This window comes from Chlorocebus sabaeus, unplaced genomic scaffold (assembly GCF_047675955.1).
Source record: "Chlorocebus sabaeus isolate Y175 unplaced genomic scaffold, mChlSab1.0.hap1 unalloc_scaffold_26, whole genome shotgun sequence".
In the NCBI taxonomy this organism is placed as follows: domain Eukaryota; kingdom Metazoa; phylum Chordata; class Mammalia; order Primates; family Cercopithecidae; genus Chlorocebus; species Chlorocebus sabaeus.
Window position 1 is genome coordinate 980,010 of NW_027327548.1, and position 15,982 is coordinate 995,991.

Here is a 15,982-nt window from a genome sequence, read left to right on the forward strand (position 1 = left end):
TAAGGCTGTTCTTGTGGAACTGGCAAAGGGATATTTGGAAGCCCATAGAGTGTTATGTTGAAAAAGGAAATACCTTCCGTTCAAAACTGGAAAGAAGCTTTCTGAGAAACTGCTCTGTGTTCTCTGAATTCATCTCACAGAGTTACATCTTTCCCTTCAAGAAGCCTTTCGCTAAGGCTGTTCTTGTGGAATTGGCAAAGGGATACTTGGAAGCCCATAGAGGGCTATGGTGAAAAAGGAAATATCTTCCGTTCAAAACTGGAAAGAAGCTTTCTGAGAAACTGCTCTGTGTTCTGTTAATTCATCTCACAGAGTTACATCTTTCCCTTCAAGAAGCCTTTCGCTAAGGCTGTTCTTGTGGAATTGGCAAAGGGATATTTGGAAGCCCATAGAGGGCTATGGTGAAAAAGGAAATATCTTCCGTTCAAAACTGGAAAGAATCTTTCTGAGAAACTGCTCTGTGTTCTGTTAATTAATATCACAGAGCTACATCTTTCCCTTCAAGAAGCCTTTCGCTAAGGCTGTTCTTTCGGAATTGGCAAAGGGATATTTGGAAGCCCATAGAGGGCTATGGTGAAAAAGGAAATATCTTCCGTTCAAAACTGGAAAGAAGCTTTCTGAGAAACTGCTCTGTGTTCTCTGAATTCATCTCACAGAGTTACATCTTTCCCTTCAAGAAGCCTTTCGCTAAGGCTGTTCTTCTGGAATTGGCAAAGGGATATTTGGAAGCCCATAGAGGGCTATGGTGAAAAAGGAAATATCTTCCGTTCAAAACTGGAAAGAAGCTTTCTGAGAAACTGCTCTGTGTTCTGTTAATCCATCTCACAGAGTTACATCTTTTCCTTCAAGAAGCCTTTCGCTAAGGCTGTTCTTGTGGAATTGGCAAAGGGATATTTGGAAGCCCATAGAGGGCTATGGTGAAAAAGGAAATATCTTCCGTTCAAAACTGGAAAGAAGCTTTCTGAGAAACTGCTCTGTGTTCTGTTAGTTCATCTCACAGAGTTACATCTTTCCCTTCAAGAAGCCTTTCGCTAAGGCTGTTCTTGTGGAACTGGCAAAGGGATATTTGGAAGCCCATAGAGGGCTATGGTGAGAAAGGAAATATCTTCCGTTCAAAACTGGAAAGAAGATTTCTGAGAAACTGCTCTGTGTTCTCTGAATTCATCTCACAGAGTTACATCTTTCCCTTCAAGAAGCCTTTCGCTAAGGCTGTTCTTGTGGAACTGGCAAAGGGATATTTGGAAGCCCATAGAGGGCTATGGTGAAAAAGGAAATATCTCCCGTTCAACACTGGAAAGAAGCTTTCTGAGAAACTGCTCTGTGTTCTCTGAATTCATCTCACGGAGTTACATCTTTCCCTTCAAGAAGCCTTTCGCTAAGGCTGTTCTTGTGGAATTGGCAAAGTGATATTTGGAAGCCCATAGAGGGCTATGGTGAAAAAGGAAATACCTTCCGTTCAAAACTGGAAAGAAGCTTTCTGAGAAACTGCTCTGTGTTCTGTTAATTCATCTCACGGAGATACATCTTTCCCTTCAAGAGGCCTTTTGCTAAGGCTGTTCTTATGGAATTGGCAAAGGGATATTTTGAAGCCCATAGAGGGCTATGGTGAAAAAGGAAATATCTTCCGTTGAAAACTGGAAAGAAGCTTTCTGAGAAACTGCTCTGTGTTCTCTGAATTCATCTCACAGAGTTACATCTTTCCCTTCAAGAAGCCTTTCGCTAAGGCTGTTCTTCTGGAATTGGCAAAGGGATATTTGGAAGCCCATAGAGGGCTATGGTGAAAAAGGAAATATCTTCCGTTCAAAACTGGAAAGAAGCTTTCTGAGAAACTGCTCTGTGTTCTGTTAGTTCATCTCACAGAGTTACATCTTTCTCTTCAAGAAGCCTTTCGCTAAGGCTGTTCTTGTGGAACTGGCAAAGGGATATTTGGAAGCCCATAGAGGGCTATGGTGAGAAAGGAAATATCTTCCGTTCTAAACTGGAAAGAAGCTTTCTGAGAAACTGCTCTGTGTTCTCTGAATTCATCTCACAGAGATTCATCTTTCCCTTCAAGTAGCCTTTCGCTAAGGCTGTTCTTGTGGAACTGGCAAAGGGATATTTGGAAGCCCATAGAGGGCTATGGTGAAAAAGGAAATATCTCCCGTTCAAAACTGGAAAGAAGCTTTCTGAGAAATTGCTCTGTGTTCTCTGAATTCATCTCACAGAGTTACATCTTTCCCTTCAAGAAGCCTTTCGCTAAGGCTGTTCTTGTGGAATTAGCAAAGGGATATTTGGAAGCCCTTAGAGGGCTATGGTGAAAAAGGAAATATCTTCCGTTCAAAACTGGAAAGAAGCTTTCTGAGAAACTGCTCTGTGTTCTCTGAATTCATCTCACAGAGTTACATCTTTCCCTTCAAGAAGCCTTTCGCTAAGGCTGTTCTTGTGGAACTGGCAAAGGGATATTTCGAAGCTCATAGAGGGCTATGCTGAAAAAGGAAATATCTTCCGTTCAAAACTGGAAAGAAGCATTCTGAGAAACTGCTCTGTGTTCTCTGAATTCATCTCACAGAGTCACATCTATCCCTTCAAGAAGCCTTTCGCTAAGGCTGTTCTTGTGGGACTGGAAAGGGATATTTGGAAGCCCATAGAGGGCTATGGTGAAAAAGAAAATACCTTCCGTTCAAAACTGGAAAGAAGCTTTCTGAGAAACTGCTCTGTGTTCTGTTAATTCATATCACAGAGCTACATCTTTCCCTTCAAGAAGGCTTTCGCTAAGGCTGTTCTTGTGGAATTGGCAAAGTGATATTTGGAAGCCCATAAAGGGCTATGGTGAAAAAGGTAATATCTTCCGTTCAAAACTGGAAAGAAGCTTTCTGAGAAACTGTTCTGTGTTCTGTTAATTCATCTCACAGAGTTACATCTTTCCCTTCAAGAAGCCTTTCGCTAAGGCTGTTCTTGTGGAACTGGCAAGGGGATATTTGGAAGCCCTTAGAGGGCTATGGTGAAAAAGGAAATATCTTCCGTTCAAAACTGGAAAGAAGATTTCTGAGAAACTGCTCTGTGTTCTCTGAATTCATCTCACAGAGTTACATCTTTCCCTTCAAGAAGCCTTTCGCCTAGGCTGTTCTTATGGAACTGGCAAAGGGATATTTGGAAGCCCATAGAGGGCTATGGTGAAAAAGGAAATATCTTCCTTTCAAAACTGGAAAGAAGCTTTCTGAGAAACTGCTCTGTGTTCTGTTAATTCATATAACAGAGCTACATCTTTCCCTTCAAGAAGCCTTTCGCTAAGGCTGTTCTTCTGGAATTGGCAAAGGGATATTTGGAAGCCCATAGAGGGCTATGGTGAAAAAGGAAATATCTTCCGTTCAAAACTGGAAAGAAGCTTTCGGAGAAACTGCTCTGTGTTCTGTTAATTCATCTCACAGAGATACATCTTTCCCTTCAAGAGGCCTTTTGCTAATGCTGTTATTATGGAATTGGCAAAGGGATATTTTGAAGCCCATAGAAGGCTATGGTGAAAAAGGAAATATCTTCCGTTCAAAACTGGAAAGAAGCTTTCTGAGAAACTGCTCTGTGTTCTCTGAATTCATCTCACAGAGTTACATCTTTCCCTTCAAGAAGCCTTTCGCTAAGGCTGTTCTTGTGGAATTGGCAAAGGGATATTTGGAAGCCCATAGAGGGCTATGGTGAAAAAGGAAATATCTTCCGTTCAAAACTGGAAAGAAGCTTTCTCAGAAACTGCTCTGTGTTCTGTGAATTCATATCACAGAGCTACATCTTTACCTTCAAGAAGCCTTTCGCTAAGGCTGTTCTTGCGGAATTGGCAAAGGGATATTTGGAAGCCCATAGAGGGCTATGGTGAAAAAGGAAATATCTTCCGTTCAAAACTGGAAAGAAGCTTTCTGAGAAACTGCTCTGTGTTCTGTTAATTCATCTCACGGAGATACATCTTTCCCTTCAAGAGGCCTTTTGCTAAGGCTGTTCTTATGGAATTGGCAAAGGGATATTTTGAAGCCCATAGAGGGCTATGGTGAAAAAGGAAATATCTTCCGTTGAAAACTGGAAAGAAGCTTTCTGAGAAACTGCTCTGTGTTCTCTGAATTCATCTCACAGAGTTACATCTTTCCCTTCAAGAAGCCTTTCGCTAAGGCTGTTCTTCTGGAATTGGCAAAGGGATATTTGGAAGCCCATAGAGGGCTATGGTGAAAAAGGAAATATCTTCCGTTCAAAACTGGAAAGAAGCTTTCTGAGAAACTGCTCTGTGTTCTGTTAGTTCATCTCACAGAGTTACATCTTTCCCTTCAAGAATCCTTTCGCTAAGTCTGTTCTTCTGGAATTGGCAAAGGGATATTTGGAAGCCCATAGAGGGCTAGGGTGAAAAAGGAAATATCTTCCGTTCAAAACTGGAAAGAAGCTTTCTGAGAAACTGCTCTGTGTTCTGTTAATCCATCTCACAGAGTTACATCTTTCCCTTCAAGAAGCCTTTCGCTAAGGCTGTTCTTGTGGAATTGGCAAAGGGATATTTGGAAGCCCATAGAGGGCTATGGTGAAAAAGGAAATATCTTCCGTTCAAAACTGGAAAGAAGCTTTCTGAGAAACTGCTCTGTGTTCTGTTAGTTCATCTCACAGAGTTACATCTTTCCCTTCAAGAAGCCTTTCGCTAAGGCTGTTCTTGTGGAACTGGCAAAGGGATATTTGGAAGCCCATAGAGGGCTATGGTGAGAAAGGAAATATCTTCCGTTCAAAACTGGAAAGAAGCTTTCTGAGAAACTGCTCTGTGTTCTCTGAATTCATCTCACATAGTTACATCTTTCCCTTCAAGAAGCCTTTCGCCTAGGCTGTTCTTATGGAACTGGCAAAGGGATAATTGGAAGCCCATAGAGGGCTATGGTGAAAAAGGAAATATCTTCCGTTCAAAACTGGAAAGAAGCTTTCGGAGAAACTGCTCTGTGTTCTGTTAATTCATCTCACAGAGATACATCTTTCCCTTCAAGAGGCCTTTTGCTAATGCTGTTCTTATGGAATTGGCAAAGGGATATTTTGAAGCCCATAGAAGGCTATGGTGAAAAAGGAAATATCTTCCGTTCAAAACTGGAAAGAAGCTTTTTGAGAAACTGCTCTGTGTTCTCTGAATTCATCTCACAGAGTTACATCTTTCCCTTCAAGAAGCCTTTCGCTAAGGCTGTTCTTGTGGAATTGGCAAAGGGATATTTGGAAGCCCATAGAGGGCTATGGTGAAAAAGGAAATATCTTCCGTTCAAAACTGGAAAGAAGCTTTCTGAGAAAATGCTCTGTGTTCTGTGAATTCATCTCACAGAGCTACATCTTTACCTTCAAGAAGCCTTTCGCTAAGGCTGTTCTTGCGGAATTGGCAAAGGGATATTTGGAAGCCCATAGAGGGCTATGGTGAAAAAGGAAATATCTTCCGTTCAAAACTGGAAAGAAGCTTTCTGAGAAACTGCTCTGTGTTCTGTTAATTCATCTCACGGAGATACATCTTTCCCTTCAAGAGGCCTTTTGCTAAGGCTGTTCTTATGGAATTGGCAAAGGGATATTTTGAAGCCCATAGAGGGCTATGGTGAAAAAGGAAATATCTTCCGTTGAAAACTGGAAAGAAGCTTTCTGAGAAACTGCTCTGTGTTCTCTGAATTCATCTCACAGAGTTACATCTTTCCCTTCAAGAAGCCTTTCGCTAAGGCTGTTCTTCTGGAATTGGCAAAGGGATATTTGGAAGCCCATAGAGGGCTATGGTGAAAAAGGAAATATCTTCCGTTCAAAACTGGAAAGAAGCTTTCTGAGAAACTGCTCTGTGTTCTGTTAGTTCATCTCACAGAGTTACATCTTTCCCTTCAAGAAGCCTTTCGCTAAGGCTGTTCTTCTGGAATTGGCAAAGGGATATTTGGAAGCCCATAGAGGGCTAGGGTGAAAAAGGAAATATCTTCCGTTCAAAACTGGAAAGAAGCTTTCTGAGAAACTGCTCTGTGTTCTGTTAATCCATCTCAGAGAGTTACATCTTTCCCTTCAAGAAGCCTTTCGCTAAGGCTGTTCTTGTGGAATTGGCAAAGGGATATTTGGAAGCCCATAGAGGGCTATGGTGAAAAAGGAAATATCTTCCGTTCAAAACTGGAAAGAAGCTTTCTGAGAAACTGCTCTGTGTTCTGTTAGTTCATGTCACAGAGTTACATCTTTCCCTTCAAGAAGCCTTTCGCTAAGGCTGTTCTTGTGGAACTGGCAAAGGGATATTTGGAAGCCCATAGAGGGCTATGGTGAGAATGGAAATATCTTCCGTTCAAAACTGGAAAGAAGCTTTCTGAGAAACTGCTCTGTGTTTTCTGAATTCATCTCACAGAGATTCATCTTTCCCTTCAAGTAGCCTTTCGCTAAGGCTGTTCTTGTGGAACTGGCAAAGGGATATTTGGAAGCCCATAGAGGGCTATGGTGAAAAAGGAAATATCTCCCGTTCCAAACTGGAAAGAAGCTTTCTGAGAAACTGCTCTGTGTTCTCTGAATTCATCTCACAGAGTTACATCTTTCCCTTCAAGAAGCCTTTCGCTAAGGCTGTTCTTGTGGAATTAGCAAAGGGATATTTGGAAGCCCTTAGAGGGCTATGGTGAAAAAGGAAATATCTTCCGTTCAAAACTGGAAAGAAGATTTCTGAGAAACTGCTCTGTGTTCTCTGAATTCATCTCACAGAGTTACATCTTTCCCTTCAAGAAGCCTTTCGCTAAGGCTGTTCTTGTGGAACTGGCAAAGGGATATTTCGAAGCTCATAGAGGGCTATGGTGAAAAAGGAAATATCTTCGGTTCAAAACTGCAAAGAAGCTTTCTGAGAAACTGCTCTGTGTTCTGTTAATCCATCTCACAGAGATACATCTTTCCCTTCAAGAAGCCTTTCGCTAAGGCTGTTCTTGTGGAACTGGCAAAGGGATATTTGGAAGCCCTTAGAGGGCTATGGTGAAAAAGGAAATATCTTCCGTTCAAAAGTGGAAAGAAGATTTCTGAGAAACTGCTCTGTGTTCGGTTAGTTCAACTCACAGAGTTACATCTTTCCCTACAAGAAGCCTTTCGCTAAGGCTGTTCTAGTGGAACTGGCAAAGGGATATTTGGAAACCCATAGAGGGCTATGGTGAAAAAGGAAATATCTTCCGTTCAATACTGGAAAGAAGCTTTCTGAGAAACTGCTCTGTGTTCTCTGAATTCATCTCACAGAGTTACATCTTTCCCTACATGAAGCCTTTCGCCTAGGCTGTTCTTCTGGAGCTGTCAAAGGGATATTTGGAAGCCCATAGAGGGATATGGTGAAAAAGGAAATATCTTCCGTTCAAAACTGGAAAGAAGCTTTCTGAGAAACTGCTCTGTGTTCTGTTAATTCATATCACAGAGCTACATCTTTCCCTTCAAGAAGCCTTTCGCTAAGGCTGTTCTTGCGGAATTGGCAAAGGGATATTTGGAAGCCCATAGAGGGCTATGGTGAAAAAGGAAATATCTTCCGTTCAAAACTGGAAAGAAGCTTTCTGAGAAACTGCTCTGTGTTCTCTGAATTCATCTCACAGAGTTACATCTTTCCCTTCAAGAAGCCTTTCGCTAAGGCTGTTCTTCTGGAATTTGCAAAGGGATATTTAGAAGCCCATAGAGGGCTATGGTGAAAAAGGAAATATCTTCCGTTCAAAACTGGAAAGAAGCTTTCTGAGAAACTGCTCTGTGTTCTGTTAGTTCATCTCACAGAGTTACATCTTTCCCTTCAAGAAGCCTTTCGCTAAGGCTGTTCTTCTGGAATTGGCAAAGGGATATTTGGAAGCCCATAGAGGCCTATGGTGAAAAAGGAAATATCTTCCGTTCAAAACTGGAAAGAAGCTTTCTGAGAAACTGCTCTGTGTTCTCTGAATTCATCTCACAGAGATTCATCTTTCCCTTCAAGTAGCCTTTCGCTAAGGCTGTTCTTATGGAACTGGCAAAGGGATATTTGGAAGCCCATAGAGGGCTACGGTGAAAAAGGAAATATCTTCCGTTCAAAACTGGAAAGAAGCTTTCTGAGAAACTGTTCTGTGTTCTGTTAGTTCATCTCACAGAGTTACATCTTTCCCTTCAAGAAGCATTTCGCTAAGGCTGTTCTTGCTGAATTCGCAAAGGGATATTTGGAAGCCCTTAGAGGGCTATGGTGAAAAAGGAAATAACTTCCGTTCAAAACTGGAAAGAAGCATTCTGAGAAACTGCTCTGTGTTCTCTGAATTCATCTCACAGAGTTACATCTTTCCCTTCAAGAAGCCTTTCGCTAAGGCTGTTCTTGTGGAACTGGCAAAGGGATATTTGGAAGCCCATAGAGGGCTATGGTGAAAAAGGAAATATCTTCCGTTCAATACTGGAAAGAAGCTTTCTGAGAAACTGCTCTGTGTTCTCTGAATTCATCTCACAGAGTTACATCTTTCCCTTCAAGAAGCCTTTCGCTAAGGCTGGTCTTGTGGAACTGGCAAAGGGTATTTGGAAGCCCATAGAGGGCTATGCTGAAAAAGAAAATATCTTCCGTTCAAAACTGGAAAGAAGCTTTCTGAGAAACTGCTCTGTGTTCTGTTAGTTCATCTCACAGAGTTACATCTTTCCCTTCAAGAAGCCTTTCGCTAAGGCTGTTCTTGTGGAACTGGCAAAGGGATATTTGGAAGCCCATAGAGGGCTATGGTGAGAAAGGAAATATCTTCCGTTCAAAACTGGAAAGAAGCTTTCTGAGAAACTGCTCTGTGTTCTGTTAGTTCATCTCACAGAGTTACATCTTTCCCTTCAAGAAGCCTTTCGCTAAGGCTGTTCTTGTGGAACTGGCAAAGGGATATTTGGAAGCTCATAGAGGGCTATGGTGAGAAAGGAAATATCTTCCGTTCAAAACTGGAAAGAAGCTTTCTGAGAAACTGCTCTGTGTTCTCTGAATTCATCTCACAGAGTTACATCTTTCCCTTCAAGAAGCCTTTCGCTAAGGCTGTTCTTGTGGAACTGGCAAAGGGATATTTGGAAGCCCATAGAGGGCTATGGTGAAAAAGGAAATATCTCCCGTTCAAAACTGGAAAGAAGCTTTCTGAGAAACTGCTCTGTGTTCTCTGAATTCATCTCACAGAGTTATATCTTTCCCTTCAAGAAGCCTTTCGCTAAGGCTGTTCTTGTGGAATTGGCAAAGTGATATTTGGAAGCCCATAGAGGGCTATGGTGAAAAAGGAAATATCTTCCGTTCAAAACTGGAAGGAAGCTTTCTGAGAAACTGTTCTGTGTTCTGTTAGTTCATCTCACAGAGTTACATCTTTCCCTTCAAGAAGCCTTTCGCTAAGCCTGTTCTTGTGGAATTAGCAAAGGGATATTTGGAAGCCCTTAGAGGGCTATGGTGAAAAAGGAAATATCTTCCGTTCAAAACTGGAAAGAAGCTTTCTGAGAAACTGCTCTGTGTTCTCTGAATTCATCTCACAGAGTTACATCTTTCCCTTCAAGAAGCCTTTCGCCTAGGCTGTTCTTCTGGAACTGGCAAAGGGATATTTGGAAGCCCATAGAGGGCTATGGTGAAAAAGGAAATATCTTCCGTTCAAAACTGGAAAGAAGCTTTCTGAGAAACTGCTCTGTGTTCTGTGAATTCATATCACAGAGCTACATCTTTACCTTCAAGAAGCCTTTCGCTAAGACTGTTCTTGCGGAATTGGCAAAGGGATATTTGGAAGCCCATAGAGGGCTATGGTGAAAAAGGAAATATCTTCCGTTCAAAATTGGAAAGAAGCTTTCTGAGAAACTGCTCTGTGTTGTGTTAATTCATCTCACGGAGATACATCTTTCCCTTCAAGAGGCCTTTTGCTAAGGCTGTTCTTATGGAATTGGCAAAGGGATATTTTGAAGCCCATAGAGGGCTATGGTGAAAAAGGAAATATCTTCCGTTGAAAACTGGCAAGAAGCTTTCTGAGAAACTGCTCTGTGTTCTCTGAATTCATCTCACAGAGTTACATCTTTCCCTTCAAGAAGCCTTTCGCTAAGGCTGTTCTTCTGGAATTGGCAAAGGGATATTTGGAAGCCCATAGAGGGCTATGGTGAAAAAGGAAATATCTTCCGTTCAAAACTGGAAAGAAGCTTTCTGAGAAACTGCTCTGTGTTCTGTTAGTTCATCTCACAGAGTTACATCTTTCCCTTCAAGAAGCCTTTCGCTAAGGCTGTTCTTCTGGAATTTGCAAAGGGATATTTGGAAGCCCATAGAGGGCTGGGGTGAAAAAGGAAATATCTTCCGTTCAAAACTGGAAAGAAGCTTTCTGAGAAACTGCTCTGTGTTCTGTTAATCCATCTCACAGAGTTTCATCTTTCCCTTCAAGAAGCCTTTCGCTAAGGCTGTTCTTGTGGAATTGGCAAAGGGATATTTGGAAGCCCATAGAGGGCTATGGTGAATAAGGAAATATCTTCCGTTCAAAACTGGAAAGAAGCTTTCTGAGAAACTGCTCTGTGTTCTGTTAGTTCATCTCACAGAGTTACATCTTTCCCTTCAAGAAGCCTTTCGCTAAGGCTGTTCTTGTGGAACTGGCAAAGGGATATTTGGAAGCCCATAGAGGGCTATGGTGAGAAAGGAAATATCTTCCGTTCAAAACTGGAAAGAAGCTTTCTGAGAAACTGCTCTGTGTTCTCTGAATTCATCTCACAGAGATTCATCTTTCCCTTCAAGTAGCCTTTCGCTAAGGCTTTTCTTGTGGAACTGGCAAAGGGATATTTGGAAACCCATAGAGGGCTATGGTGAAAAAGGAAATATCTCCCGTTCAAAACTGGAAAGAAGCTTTCTGAGGAACTGCTCTGTGTTCTCTGAATTCATCTCACAGAGTTACATCTTTCCCTTCAAGAAGCCTTTCGCTAAGGCTGTTCTTGTGGAATTGGCAAAGGGATATTTGGAAGCCCATAGAAGGCTATGGTGAAAAAGGAAATATCTTCCGTTCAAAACTGGAAAGAAGCTTTCTGAGAAACTGTTCTGTGTTCTGTTAGTTCATCTCACAGAGTTACATCTTTCCCTTCAAGAAGCCTTTCGCTAAGGCTGTTCTTGTGGAATTAGCAAAGGGATATTTGGAAGCCCTTAGAGGGCTATGGTGAAAAAGGAAATATCTTCCGTTCAAAACTGGAAAGAAGCTTTCTGAGAAACTGCTCTGTGTTCTCTGAATTCATCTCACAGAGTTACATCTTTCCCTTCAAGAAGCCTTTCGCTAAGGCTGTTCTTGTGGAGCTGGCAAAGGGATATTTCGAAGCTCATAGAGGGCTATGCTGAAAAAGGAAATATCTTCCGTTCAAAACTGGAAAGAAGCATTCTGAGAAACTGCTCTGTGTTCTCTGAATTCATCTCACAGAGTCACATCTATCCCTTCAAGAAGCCTTTCGCTAAGGCTGTTCTTGTGGGACTGGAAAGGGATATTTGGAAGCCCATAGAGGGCTATGGTGAAAAAGAAAATATCTTCCGTTCAAAACTGGAAAGAAGCTTTCTGAGAAACTGCTCTGTGTTCTGTTAATTCATATCACAGAGCTACATCTTTCCCTTCAAGAAGCCTTTCGCTAAGGCTGTTCTTGTGGAATTGGCAAAGTGATATTTCTAAGCCCATAAAGGGCTATGGTGAAAAAAGTAATATCTTCCGTTCAAAACTGGAAAGAAGCTTTCTGAGAAACTGTTCTCTGTTCTGTTAGTTCATCTCACAGAGTTACATCTTTCCCTTCAAGAAGCCTTTCGCTAAGGCTGTTCTTGTGGAACTGGCAAAGGGATATTTGGAAGCCCTTAGAGGGCTATGGTGAAAAAGGAAATATCTTCCGTTCAAAAGTGGAAAGAAGATTTCTGAGAAACTGCTCTGTGTTCGGTTAGTTCAACTCACAGAGTTACATCTTTCCCTACAAGAAGCCTTTCGCTAAGGCTGTTCTAGTGGAACTGGCAAAGGGATATTTGGAAACCCATAGAGGGCTATGGTGAAAAAGGAAATATCTTCCGTTCAATACTGGAAAGAAGCTTTCTGAGAAACTGCTCTGTGTTCTCTGAATTCATCTCACAGAGTTACATCTTTCCCTACATGAAGCCTTTCGCCTAGGCTGTTCTTCTGGAGCTGTCAAAGGGATATTTGGAAGCCCATAGAGGGATATGGTGAAAAAGGAAATATCTTCCATTCAAAACTGGAAAGAAGCTTTCTGAGAAACTGCTCTGTGTTCTGTTAATTCATATCACAGAGCTACATCTTTCCCTTCAAGAAGCCTTTCGCTAAGGCTGTTCTTGCGGAATTGGCAAAGGGATATTTGGAAGCCCATAGAGGGCTATGGTGAAAAAGGAAATATCTTCCGTTCAAAACTGGAAAGAAGCTTTCTGAGAAACTGCTCTGTGTTCTCTGAATTCATCTCACAGAGTTACATCTTTCCCTTCAAGAAGCCTTTCGCTAAGGCTGTTCTTCTGGAATTTGCAAAGGGATATTTAGAAGCCCATAGAGGGCTATGGTGAAAAAGGAAATATCTTCCGTTCAAAACTGGAAAGAAGCTTTCTGAGAAACTGCTCTGTGTTCTGTTAGTTCATCTCACAGAGTTACATCTTTCCCTTCAAGAAGCCTTTCGCTAAGGCTGTTCTTCTGGAATTGGCAAAGGGATATTTGGAAGCCCATAGAGGCCTATGGTGAAAAAGGAAATATCTTCCGTTCAAAACTGGAAAGAAGCTTTCTGAGAAACTGCTCTGTGTTCTCTGAATTCATCTCACAGAGATTCATCTTTCCCTTCAAGTAGCCTTTCGCTAAGGCTGTTCTTATGGAACTGGCAAAGGGATATTTGGAAGCCCATAGAGGGCTATGGTGAAAAAGGAAATATCTTCCGTTCAAAACTGGAAAGAAGCTTTCTGAGAAACTGTTCTGTGTTCTGTTAGTTCATCTCACAGAGTTACATCTTTCCCTTCAAGAAGCATTTCGCTAAGGCTGTTCTTGCTGAATTCGCAAAGGGATATTTGGAAGCCCTTAGAGGGCTATGGTGAAAAAGGAAATAACTTCCGTTCAAAACTGGAAAGAAGCATTCTGAGAAACTGCTCTGTGTTCTCTGAATTCATCTCACAGAGTTACATCTTTCCCTTCAAGAAGCCTTTCGCTAAGGCTGTTCTTGTGGAACTGGCAAAGGGATATTTGGAAGCCCATAGAGGGCTATGGTGAAAAAGGAAATATCTTCCGTTCAATACTGGAAAGAAGCTTTCTGAGAAACTGCTCTGTGTTCTCTGAATTCATCTCACAGAGTTACATCTTTCCCTTCAAGAAGCCTTTCGCTAAGGCTGTTCTTGTGGAACTGGCAAAGGGATATTTGGAATCCCATCGAGGGCTATGGTGAGAAAGGAAATATCTTCCGTTCAAAACTGGAAAGAAGCTTTCTGAGAAACTGCTCTGTGTTCTGTTAGTTCATCTCACAGAGTTACATCTTTCCCTTCAAGAAGCCTTTCGCTAAGGCTGTTCTTGTGGAACTGGCAAAGGGATATTTGGAAGCTCATAGAGGGCTATGGTGAGAAAGGAAATATCTTCCGTTCAAAACTGGAAAGAAGCTTTCTGAGAAACTGCTCTGTGTTCTCTGAATTCATCTCACAGAGTTACATCTTTCCCTTCAAGAAGCCTTTCGCTAAGGCTGTTCTTGTGGAACTGGCAAAGGGATATTTGGAAGCCCATAGAGGGCTATGGTGAAAAAGGAAATATCTCCCGTTCAAAACTGGAAAGAAGCTTTCTGAGAAACTGCTCTGTGTTCTCTGAATTCATCTCACAGAGTTATATCTTTCCCTTCAAGAAGCCTTTCGCTAAGGCTGTTCTTGTGGAATTGGCAAAGTGATATTTGGAAGCCCATAGAGGGCTATGGTGAAAAAGGAAATATCTTCCGTTCAAAACTGGAAGGAAGCTTTCTGAGAAACTGTTCTGTGTTCTGTTAGTTCATCTCACAGAGTTACATCTTTCCCTTCAAGAAGCCTTTCGCTAAGCCTGTTCTTGTGGAATTAGCAACGGGATATTTGGAAGCCCTTAGAGGGCTATGGTGAAAAAGGAAATATCTTCCGTTCAAAACTGGAAAGAAGCTTTCTGAGAAACTGCTCTGTGTTCTCTGAATTCATCTCACAGAGTTACATCTTTCCCTTCAAGAAGCCTTTCGCCTAGGCTGTTCTTCTGGAACTGGCAAAGGGATATTTGGAAGCCCATAGAGGGCTATGGTGAAAAAGGAAATATCTTCCGTTCAAAACTGGAAAGAAGCTTTCTGAGAAACTGCTCTGTGTTCTGTGAATTCATATCACAGAGCTACATCTTTACCTTCAAGAAGCCTTTCGCTAAGACTGTTCTTGCGGAATTGGCAAAGGGATATTTGGAAGCCCATAGAGGGCTATGGTGAAAAAGGAAATATCTTCCGTTCAAAATTGGAAAGAAGCTTTCTGAGAAACTGCTCTGTGTTGTGTTAATTCATCTCACGGAGATACATCTTTCCCTTCAAGAGGCCTTTTGCTAAGGCTGTTCTTATGGAATTGGCAAAGGGATATTTTGAAGCCCATAGAGGGCTATGGTGAAAAAGGAAATATCTTCCGTTGAAAACTGGCAAGAAGCTTTCTGAGAAACTGCTCTGTGTTCTCTGAATTCATCTCACAGAGTTACATCTTTCCCTTCAAGAAGCCTTTCGCTAAGGCTGTTCTTCTGGAATTGGCAAAGGGATATTTGGAAGCCCATAGAGGGCTATGGTGAAAAAGGAAATATCTTCCGTTCAAAACTGGAAAGAAGCTTTCTGAGAAACTGCTCTGTGTTCTGTTAGTTCATCTCACAGAGTTACATCTTTCCCTTCAAGAAGCCTTTCGCTAAGGCTGATCTTGTGGAATTAGCAAAGGGATATTTGGAAGCCCTTAGAGGGCTATGGTGAAAAAGGAAATATCTTCCGTTCAAAACTGGAAAGAAGCTTTCTGAGAAACTGCTCTGTGTTCTCTGAATTCATCTCACAGAGTTACATCTTTCCCTTCAAGAAGCCTTTCGCTAAGGTTGTTCTTGTGGAGCTGGCAAAGGGATATTTCGAAGCTCATAGAGGGCTATGCTGAAAAAGGAAATATCTTCCGTTCAAAACTGGAAAGAAGCATTCTGAGAAACTGCTCTGTGTTCTCTGAATTCATCTCACAGAGTCACATCTATCCCTTCAAGAAGCCTTTCGCTAAGGCTGTTCTTGTGGGACTGGAAAGGGATATTTGGAAGCCCATAGAGGGCTATGGTGAAAAAGAAAATATCTTCCGTTCAAAACTGGAAAGAAGCTTTCTGAGAAACTGCTCTGTGTTCTGTTAATTCATATCACAGAGCTACATCTTTCCCTTCAAGAAGCCTTTCGCTAAGGCTGTTCTTGTGGAATTGGCAAAGTGATATTTGGAAGCCCATAAAGGGCTATGGTGAAAAAAGTAATATCTTCCGTTGAAAACTGGAAAGAAGCTTTCTGAGAAACTGTTCTCTGTTCTGTTAGTTCATCTCACAGAGTTACATCTTTCCCTTCAAGAAGCCTTTCGCTAAGGCTGTTCTTGTGGAACTGGCAAGGGGATATTGGGAAGCCCTTAGAGGGCTATGGTGAAAAAGGAAATATCTTCCGTTCAAAACTGGAAAGAAGATTTCTGAGAAACTGCTCTGTGTTCTCTGAATTCAACTCACAGAGTTACATCTTTCCCTTCAAGAAGCCTTTCGCCTAGGCTGTTCTTATGGAACTGGCAAAGGGATATTTGGAAGCCCATAGAGGGCTATGGTGAAAAAGGAAATATCTTCCTTTCAAAACTGGAAAGAAGCTTTCTGAGAAACTGCTCTGTGTTCTGTTAATTCATATCACAGAGCTACATCTTTCCCTTCAAGAAGCCTTTCGCTAAGGCTGTTCTTGCGGAATTGGCAAAGGGATATTTGGAAGCCCATAGAGGGCTATGGTGAAAAAGGAAATATCTTCCGTTCAAAACTGGAAAGAAGCTTTCCGAGAAACTGCTCTGTGTTCTGTTAATTCATCTCACAGAGATACATCTTTCCCTTCAAGA